Here is a 10,501-nt window from a genome sequence, read left to right on the forward strand (position 1 = left end):
CAGGAATGCATGGATTAGGGAATGCATGGACTGGGATCAAAGGCAGATGAACAAAGTCCTCCTACAACATCAGCCATGGACAAGGAAATTTTGACTCTTGTGATTCCGCAGATTTACACCAAGTATGACATGTATGGGATGGAATACTTGATTCTGTCAATTTTCATTACCTGTCTGGTCTGCCATTCCCCACAGGAGGGTCACAGGTGTGACCCATTTCCTCAGTTTTTTTTTTTTCCATAGCATAAGATATTCTGCAGAAATTAAGCAGTGGCCTTAGTTCTGCACCCCATTCTCCAGTAGTAACCATAAACATAGAGCCTTATCAGTCCTAGAAGCAGACATTGACTGAGAACCAGGTGAATAATATCAGTAAGTTCTGTTACTTAGAAGAGACTTAACTGAAAATAAAATTACTGGAAAGAAAATTTGCTCTGTCCTGGCTAAAATCAGGACACTAGTATGAATCAGAGAGCCAAAGTTACATTTTTGCTTTCTTTAGGCTACTTTTTAGATACTTGCTAGTTCTCAGGTTCACCATCTGAAGTGGTTTAGTTATCAATAATAGTTTACAAGAAGAATTGCTGAAAAAATAAAAAACCCCACAACCTATACTATAGAAGGTTTGGTGAAATAACTCATAACTTTACTTCTTTAGAAAGTATTACAAGATCCAAGACTCTTCAAAACTGCTCTTTCAGAAGCCCTTTTTATGGAATGACCTCCTGAAGTAGGTTATATGGCCTTGATTTTTATGCTGTGAGCATTTGATGTTTGTTTAAAAATCAGACTTCTTTTAAATATCCTAAGCAGGCTCCCCATACATAGAGGTCTTCTGTCAGCCATCATCTTTGTTGTGCAAATATGAGTATTACATCCTCATTAGTGACAAATTCAGCCTTAAGTTTTACTGGTGTAAGTCTCAGTGAAGTCTGTGGATGCTAATGCAGGTCAACATCAGCAGAAAGAACAGAATAAGTTACTAGAGCACCACCTTCTTGGAACTGGAAAGGTTTGTATTTGACAATTCTTTTGTCCCATATGGGAAGGATATACTGGAGACAGCTTTTCCAGAACAGTACTTTTCTTGTGTTAAAATGTGTTAAAAACTTCCTAGTATATTCTGTGCCCATGCCCTCCACTTCAAAAGACTTGAACATTTGATATTGAAAGTTAGCTGCAATCTAAGGAGAAACTATTTAAAGCATTTAAAACAATAAAACTCCTTATTTTATTGCTGTCTCTAAACATCTGCCTAGATGTGCATGAGAAGAGCAAATCCTGCAGCTAGTACTTGTAAATCAATTTACAGAAGTGGTGGGTTTAGGTGGCACAATAGATACCTTGCTTGCTATTTGATCTGTGCAAAGGAGACAGTCTCAACTGAAATCCTTTTGTCAAAGAAAATAATTCTGATGAAGAGACTCCTGATGTCTAAAAGTGAAACAATTTCGTCATTACTGACAAACATTTCTTTCAAATTCTAGATCATTAAACATCAGGGGCTAAATTATTCCCTCATTAGCTAAAACAAAGTAAATAGGATTGCAAAGGAGTTTTACAGTTCTTTTCTGCTGACCCATTTGTGAAGGCAAAAAGCATAACAGCTTGAGAGGGGTGAGAAAGCCCACACACCTCCCATTCAAATTTAGACAACATCTGTTCTCTTTGCTTACAATTCACACTGTTTGGATAGCTGAATAATCTCATCAATAATGCGTAAATCAGGTGTCTACACAGTTTTCTTATATTGTGATTGTTTGGCCTGTAGTAAAGTCCCTAATGAAATGCAAACTGCATGTCTAGAACAAATTTGCAAAGAAGACTGGGCAAAGTTTACAGAATAATTTTTTTTTTTTTTAATTACTTAATATGTAAGCACAATGAGTGCGAAGTTAAATGTGCTTGAAGAAGTCCTTTGTCCCCTAATTTGCTATGTGATTGTGATGGCTGATATTTGTATTTAGTAGTTTATATGTATGCTGGAGCATGTTCTGGTGATATCTTGTCCTCAGTGATAGTGTATAGTTTCAGCTTCAATTTTTGCTAGGAGGTGGAAAAGGGTTATCATAGAGGTTAATGAAGTGCAGACACACAAGGTTTGAACTGGGCTCCTCTGCTTATAGCCAAAATAGAACTGATTTTTTGTCTTATGCACATTTCATAAATCACTTTCATGTTGGCTACTACTCATGCTGAACTTCAACATTCATTTTCTCCCTTGTTCTTCTCTGCTTGACTGGAAAACCATCACCTACAAAGTTGTTACATTATAAGGTAAGGTTCCACTTATCTTCCAAAATCTTCCAAATATAAGATTTACAGCCAAAACTGGTCTTGCAGGCTTCCACTTGACAGGACTTGTGCAAATACAGTCTCAAGTAACTAGTTATAAGCATATAGAATACTTACATACAAATATTGTTTCACTAGCTAGCACAACTCTTGGTCCAAAATTAACATCCTCAAGAAAGGTACCAGATGCTGTACTCTACTACTAATGTAGTGTCTTTCTGCTGACTTCTCTGTCCAGGAAATTGTCTCTACCAGTTTAGTTAGAAAGCACACCATCTAGCCTAGAAACTTACAAAGTAGATGCACTGAGCTATGTTTCCCGACAGGAGCACTACGTGGTCAAAGTGGATGGTATTCTCAAAAGCTGTCCATGAAGAGAAGGCATCCCATCTGAAAGGAGTCATAACTATCATCCATATAAGCCTAAAACAGATTTCCATGACATAAACAGACAGAAAAATCTACATCCTTGTATTGCTTTTACCTTATAGAATTGAATTAGTTTAATTCTGGGCAATTACTTCAATTCTCACATTAAAAAATAAATAAATCTGAATGCCTTGGTATGTGTCTTGCCCTTTCTTTCTCTGTTTGGCAGACGGCTCCAAAAATTCTTCTAACTCTTTTCCAGAAGCTAGGGCTTGTGTTCTCCACAAGCTGTTAACAATGTGCTTGTTTTGATTTTGTTTGATCTCCTCCTTTTCTAAAACCATAAAACAAGTTTGTTGGAACTGTAGGTAGTGCTGGCTTCCCTTGCCTTTCAGTAGGGATGGCTGTATCTCTAGTAAGCATCTCAAGAGTTAGTGGGGATGCTGATGTACTGCTGTCTCCTTTCAAGGTATAGTAGGATTCCTTCTGTTGCCTGAGGCTGTTTTGCTCATGCTGCTGTGCAATTTTGTTCTGTATCCACAAGCATGAAAAACATCCCCTGCCCCCCAGCCACTCATGCCCCAGCTTAGGGCATACACAGCCCTGGCCTTATCTGTCTGCTCTTGCAAGTCATGGTTCTTGGTTGCAGCATAGACATGTTTGGGATGACAGATGCTCATTTTTCATGACAGGAGACATTTTGCAAGCCATTATACTAGTATTTATCATGAACATTGAAAATGCCAAGCCATTAATAAATCCAGTAGATTTTTCCTTTTCAGACAGTTAAGGACTCCTGTTTTGTGTCTCTAATCTGACAACTGCAAGAGTTTCAGTTGCTGATGTGTTTGATTTGAGCCTTTGGTCCTTAATATCTGTGTGGATTAAGCCCTGAAGAGTTTAATAATTTGGAGTCTGATTGTCTTAGTTTACATGCTTGTTGAGGTCTTCAATATTTATTTACATTTTCCAGCTAGTTCTTCTGGTTTTATTATTTTTGAGATAGCTTTTAGTTTTCCTTCCATCATTCATGTTTTGCGGACTTTCTTTACATAGGATGCTGTTGTCTATTTCATAACTCTCAGATCTTGGGAAGATTCAATAATTCTTTCCAATCTGATGCATGAGCTTTGGAATACCAGTCTCTACCTTGGTTGCTGGCTCTTTTAGGTAATTGCTTTCCCTGCATCTTCTGAGTCTTGTTGCTGAGTCCTCAGGAATGGGCTGACTTGTGGTGGTATGGCATGCAGCTTCCTCTGACCTGACTCATATTCAAGACAGTCCACTAAAAGACCTGTTTCATTGTTGATGGGAGATGGGGGATGTTGGTGTTCAACACTTCTGCCTATCAGACCTACAAATCTTCTGCTAGCAACAGGGGATTGGTGGCACCTCCTGGAAAACAAAACAAACAAAACAAAACAAAGCAAAGCGAAAAACTTCTTAGACACTAGAAACTTCTATGGACAAATTCTGCCTGAGGTGCATCATTTAATGATTTTTATCTATGTTACCCTTTGGCTGAAGTGTACCTCATCTTATGGAACTGGACCCCAGTTTTATAGTCTTCTTGCTGAAGAAGAATACACTTGAGACCCAGTATAGCTTGCTCTGTTCACCATGACTGATCATCCTCCCCAGGTTCTTCCTGCACTGCAGAGACAGTTTGGCTTGGAGTCCTCTAACCCATTAGACCTTTCATTCTGCAAAACTGTCAATTCTAAACAGTAGTATAAAAGAATGGAGAAAGCTGCTTGAGGCAGTGCAGCATTTGAGTGAGTTGAGGCCAGTTCAGACTTACAAGGGTATGTTTTTAGAAATTTGTAAGACATTTGTTTCAGAGCTGGAAAAGAGGGAGGGACATGTGTGAATCAAATGGGAGGACTCCATAGCAGACTGATTTCTTGTCTGACCTGTACAAAAGTTATGTTGCATCCATTGGTTCAGCATGACCTGTCCCTTGAATTAGCTGTTGTACTGTTCCCTTTGCTTCCTTTAGATAACTGGGAATAAAGTTATCAACACACAATGACTTTATTGGTCTTGCCCGTAAAGTGACATGATAGAAAGGAAGAAAGAATAGGAAAGATGAGGTAAAAAGGGGGGGAAGAGAATAATAGCTACCACCGTGGGTCCAAAGGCATCTCTATGCTCCCAAATCCAGAAAGCGTTCCACTGCTGCTTCTTCAATCGTCGTGATCTCTCACGGGGAAGATCTTCAAAGTTCAGTTACTAAGGAATCATCTTTTATCCTGGGTAGCACACCTTGCTCCTCCTTGGACCCACCTCCACTCTCTGTGGACCTCTGTCCCGTGGAAATGCCCCAGTCTCCATCTGTCAGGAGTGAGGCTCCAGAGAGGAGTGTCTGAGGGGTGGCCAGCTATGGAGGTGGGTGGCTTCTTACCAGGAGGTGTGTTTTTGTATTATAATAACATTCTAATGAGTAAAGTTGAACTGAGTCTTCTTCAGTGTTGGTACAGCAAGCACGATCCATCTTCCTCAACAGCAGTTCTTTGTTTTGCTGCTCCAGCAGAATAAACCTGTATCAGATACCAGCACTGTTCATACCTCAGTCCATTGTCCATGGTTTCTGTATCTGCAAGGCAGTTCAGCAAGCCACTGCCAACTCATGTCAAGATGTTAGTCCAGATTTTGGGGTCTAGTCACTGATAACAACGTTGAGACAACACCGATCTTCTGATTGACTCTTACAACATCCAAGACTTATTTTACAGTTTCAATAAAGGCTCAGAAAGATTTGTGTTAGCACATATTGCATCTGTGAGCTAGCACAGTATCTTTCCAGTTAATTTGTATTGCAGCATGATTATAAAAACTGGCAACCTGCAGATAGTTCTTCTTACTTAGTTCATTAAAGTCCTGGCTCTTTTTCCTTCACTTGGGTCAGCCTGCGTCTGACCTCCTCAGTGCTTATCTACACAGTGAGAACATTAGCCACCAAATTCAACCAGCTAGGTATCATAGCTTCTGTGTTTCTTTTTGTCTGGTGATTTCATGAGGCCCCTGGAGATGATGGTATGAAAAAACAAAATGGTTCAACAGCACCACATATGGTCTCTGCCTGACTTCTGCCTGCCCCTGTTGCCTTCCTTTCAGAAGCTGTCTGGCTACATCCACAGATCACAGAGATCAAGCAGAGTTGCAAGCTGCTCTCTTTCATCACCTTCACATTGTGGTGATCTTATCCCCAGTTGGCCAAACATTCCTTAGATGTGTATCTAAATTCCTTGAACCCATCTGCTCCTTGTATGTGCACATGTTAAACAACCCTACAATTTGGGGCTGTCCTTTGCAGTGTGTTTCATGTATTTGTTGAAAGTAAATTTCACTCTTCCCAGTCCTGCTTTTGTTTATTAGTGCAGCAGTGGTTCACAAATTGAAAAACTAGAAAACAAGTTTCAAAAATACTTGAGAGAATGATTGTGTGATATCTTCTAACAGATGCCCAATATTTTGCAAAAATAGGTGCAACGTACTTTGACAGAATTCAAGTAAGACGTGAGTTACCTTTGAATGTTTCTAAGTCCTTCCTCCATTCAAGACTTTCCAAGGGAGAGAGTGGGATGAAATTATTTGCATAGAAATGGCCCTGATAAGTACGAACTCCACAGACTGTAAACAGTTTAATAGATGTTCTGCTAGTGAAAATAGTTATGTACTTTATATCAGTAATTCTTGTCATAGAGATCTTAATAAGTAGACATTTGCCATTGAAAGAAATTTCAGAAAATGTTTACTCTGAAGTAGATAAATGCATAAAGATGTAGATGTACATGTGCATACACACCTATACATATATGTATGTATATATATATACACTTATACACACATGTGTATATTTAAATACACCTAGTACTTTTAATAATAATTCTTGATGTATTGCTACACATGATTTCAGCTCAGGTGGGATTCCATTTCTGTGCACTCCCTTGCGGCAACTGTGTCCGAGTCCTAGCTTTTCTACAGGCTGTGCCAATTAAAAATCACTATTTCTGTCACTGATAAAGGCAGTGTGCCTTCCCCCTGGCTGTGTTGTCTAGTCTCGTGGCCTTCGTTACTTTAAAGAAGGTGTATTCTGTTCTCATATACTTAGCCCATAAAGAAAGGACAAGGGATTCTCAACTGCAGTTCTCATTGAAAAATGTGCCTTCATAAAGACATATTCTTTAATCTGACACACATCTTTCTGGTTCTTTTTGTTTCAGTTAAAACAATAGATCTCTTGAAAGCTTTCAGATTTATTTATTTTTTTCCACATTTCAAATTTTCACTTTGTTTCATATCTGGAGAAGAAGCAAATATTTTGGGCTTTGTGGCATGGAAACTCTTGAATCTGCTTATTAGCTACAAAGGAATTCACACATTTATTTCAAGAGATCACAGAAAGTTTAAGCTTAGGTTGATGCTCAGTCTCTTGCCTCTCATTTTAAGCCCATTTTAAAAACATTGAGCAATGTTTATATAAATCAGCTGGTCTAGTTCTAATGGCACGATATATTTCCTGAAGCCTTCACATTTTGTTTTGTTTTGTTTGCATTCTGTAAAAAATATGCCAAAAAAAGCTCTAAAAGCTCTAAAAGTAATAGCTGCTGACAATCTTCAGTAGCTAGGTATGTTTTCTAAATGCATATGTCTAAGTTTTTGTCTTATAGTATGCAGAATGGCACCTTAATGTGTCTCATTTTCAGTATGCTTCATTGCATATCCATGTGCTGACAGATCATGTTATTGATGTCTAGCTTGTTTTTCTACACTAAGGAGTGAGTAATTTTCAGTTCTCAGTCCTGCACGACTGTCTTTCTCTTGATAAGAACTGGTTAGAAAAGACATGAGTTTCCAATCAATGTGTTCTGACAGCAAATACTGCAGAATATTTCTAAAGGGTGGGGGACAATATAGCAGCAGCAGCTCATTGAAGAAAAAAGTGCTTGCTAGGTGTTTCTAGACAAAATTATAAATGTTGAACAAAAGTTTTGTCTTGATTAATATCTAGCAAAGTTACTTTTATATGATTGGGAAACTTAGGTATTATTTGGACATTTAGATACTATTCAGTGACAGAAGGGTCAGCTTATCATTCTTTTCCCTTCCTCATTTAAAAAATATCTTTACAGTAACAAAAAGCAGTGTCAGTAATATCCAGCAATATCCTGCAAATCTTGAACAGCCAGAACTTCAATTGAAGTCATAAACTTACGATTCCAGACTATTGATTGAACTGAATCTGAATATATATTATTTGATTGTCAGGAATCTGTTCCAAAATGGTTTTAGGCTCCTATAGATTTTAATTATACCCTCTGGCCTTGGAGGCCTAGTGGTATAGCATGCCTCACAGGCAATTTGCAGCTAGCCTCCTGGGAAGTTGTTGCCCCTGTCCTGTGCCGAGTACTGTTTGGGTCTACCTTAGATGAATTTTGCTTTCTTATGGGAAGGTAAACACCAGCTAGGTAGATTGTAGATAGCTGCAATAGCATCCCTTTAACTCTTTCCAATTTGGAACTTGATTTACTTAAGTGTTTAGCCCACTCACCTGAGTAAACGTGGCTTGATTCAGCTTGATATAAGAGAAATTATGACTTGAAGAAGACTATAAAATTAATAAAGGAGAGGATGGTTTGGTTCCACTGTTACGAAGTTCTTCCAACTCAAGAGCAACAACAACCTTCAGCTATCATGCGAAACAGACCTGAAAGTTAGCTATTCCATGTGAAGGTGAGTGGAGTTTCAGCTAAACTCCTTCTTCATGTGAAATACATGACTGGGGAGATTGAAACATAGGTGCAGGGAGGCCTGGGAAACCAGCTGTACTTACAGATGCAAACTTTGACTACCTGAATGGAGCTGGAAGGATTCTTCATTTCTGTGACCTGAGAATTACTCTCAGTATAAGCATATATCCAGCACAAGAAACAGACCTAAAGTGAGTGTCTACCACAGCTGCATTTGCAAGTTTTATTTTGTGACAAGTATAGTGAGGTTACTTTTTGTCTTTCTGTTCTGTATGTCTATTTCTGTAAGAAGCATTATTATGAAATAAGAATGTTCTGACAAATTCAGCAAATATTACACCTGCAAAAAATGTTTGTGATGGCTAAAACATTTTCCTTGAGAAGTTTTCTGACTGTGGCTTTCAAATACCACCAACCGCACTGAACTCTAAAGTCTTGGGTTAATTGATCTGCTACAGAGACAACCTGTGGCCTTGGTACTTTTTTTGTTGGTTACAGCAATCTTTAGCAAATGTCTGCTGCTGGTAAGACACATACAGATGATAACCAGGGGCTAAAGTAACCAAAGAGCACAGAGCTTCATTGGCTTGTAAAAAAAACCAAACCAGATTTCTTTTTCTCTGGTTTATATATACCTATACTATGCTTTCCTTGTAACAGTGAAAGTGCCCACACTTGTTTCAGTCTGCTTTAATTCTCAGGTTTGCACAGATTTCCTAGAAATCTCTGAAGTAGCTAACTCAGCTAACAGCAACTTTATAGCTATGTTACAAAAGTATTTTTAGAGTAATGCACCTGCTTTTGAGCAGGTTGGGTCCTTGTACTGCCTGCCTCTGCTGCTTGTCACCAGTGGTAATTCCCTTCACACCTAGTTGGCATTGTTTTATTCATACCCACCATCATGGATCTGTGGTGCTGATGTCGTGAGTGAGGTGTAACAGTTAAAGAATATAAGAAGCCCATATGGATAACTGGTGACCTGCAACTTCCAGCTCTATCACGTGTTGTTTGCCAACACCAAAAAAAAAAAAAAAAAAAAAAAAAAAAAAAGCAGCTAGATTAAATATTTGTAAAGTAATCAGAACAGCTGTTAGTAATACAGAGGTTTCCAAAGCATGTTGTGAAAAATACGTGTTTGGCCTTATGTTGTCCCTCCGCTCACTTGAATGCTTATTCTCTTGACTATTTATTGTTCTAAGAGCAGAGTATAAATTTGTTCAGGGTGAAATCTGCTATGAGTTTCTGAGCATTTCCAAGCAGATAAAGAAGACTCAAAGACTGTTGATCTACTTAAAATGTGTCAGATTCCATTTTGTTTCCAGTATTTTTCCTCTCTCTTTCTCTTCATCTTGCACAACAATGCAACACAAATATTATTTGTTTTTATATATTAAACTCTACATTTAAATTGTGTGGGGATATTCCAGGAACTAGATTGATAATGGGCATATTTATTTTTAAAAATGCCAGCAAATATGGAAGTGCTAAGAACCCAATCTGTTTCTTTAATCAACAATTCAGAGTCCATTGTTTTCTAAAATACATTCCAGATTTTCAGGGTCTGTATGTGTGTGTGTTTTACTTTATCATCAAATGTATAGATAAAGAGAGCATTTGATACTCTTCACAGCATATGGTGGTAGACAAAATAAAACTTACCGAATAAGAATTTGATAAAGACCTTTTTTCTAAGTTTATAGAAGTGTAGATAGAAACTAGATGAAATCTGAGGAAGACATAAAAAATCTAGACCCATATAAACTTCTACCTGCTAACTAAGTAGGCAGGCACGCTATATATTTCAAAGAATGTCTTGAATTTTTGCAAGAGCATTTTCTGAAAATGGTCTGTATTTTTGCTAAGTGTGGCAATTTTTATTGATTTTACAAGCTACATTGATTTACAGCTACATGAGACATCCCCAAATTTCTTCCTTCCTCTCGGGATAAAGAATCACTGGACCTCCTCCACTCCTGGTAGATTTCATTCATAGTCCTTCTGAGTTCTCAAAGTTAAGATTTCTGGTTTAATAACTGTATTTCCTGAGAGAGGAACCAGCTTGGGAGTACCTAGTGCTGCATCAA

The sequence above is a fragment of the Chaetura pelagica genome, unplaced genomic scaffold (assembly GCF_000747805.2).
Source record: "Chaetura pelagica isolate M959 unplaced genomic scaffold, ChaPel_1.0 scaffold216, whole genome shotgun sequence".
Taxonomy (NCBI): domain Eukaryota; kingdom Metazoa; phylum Chordata; class Aves; order Apodiformes; family Apodidae; genus Chaetura; species Chaetura pelagica.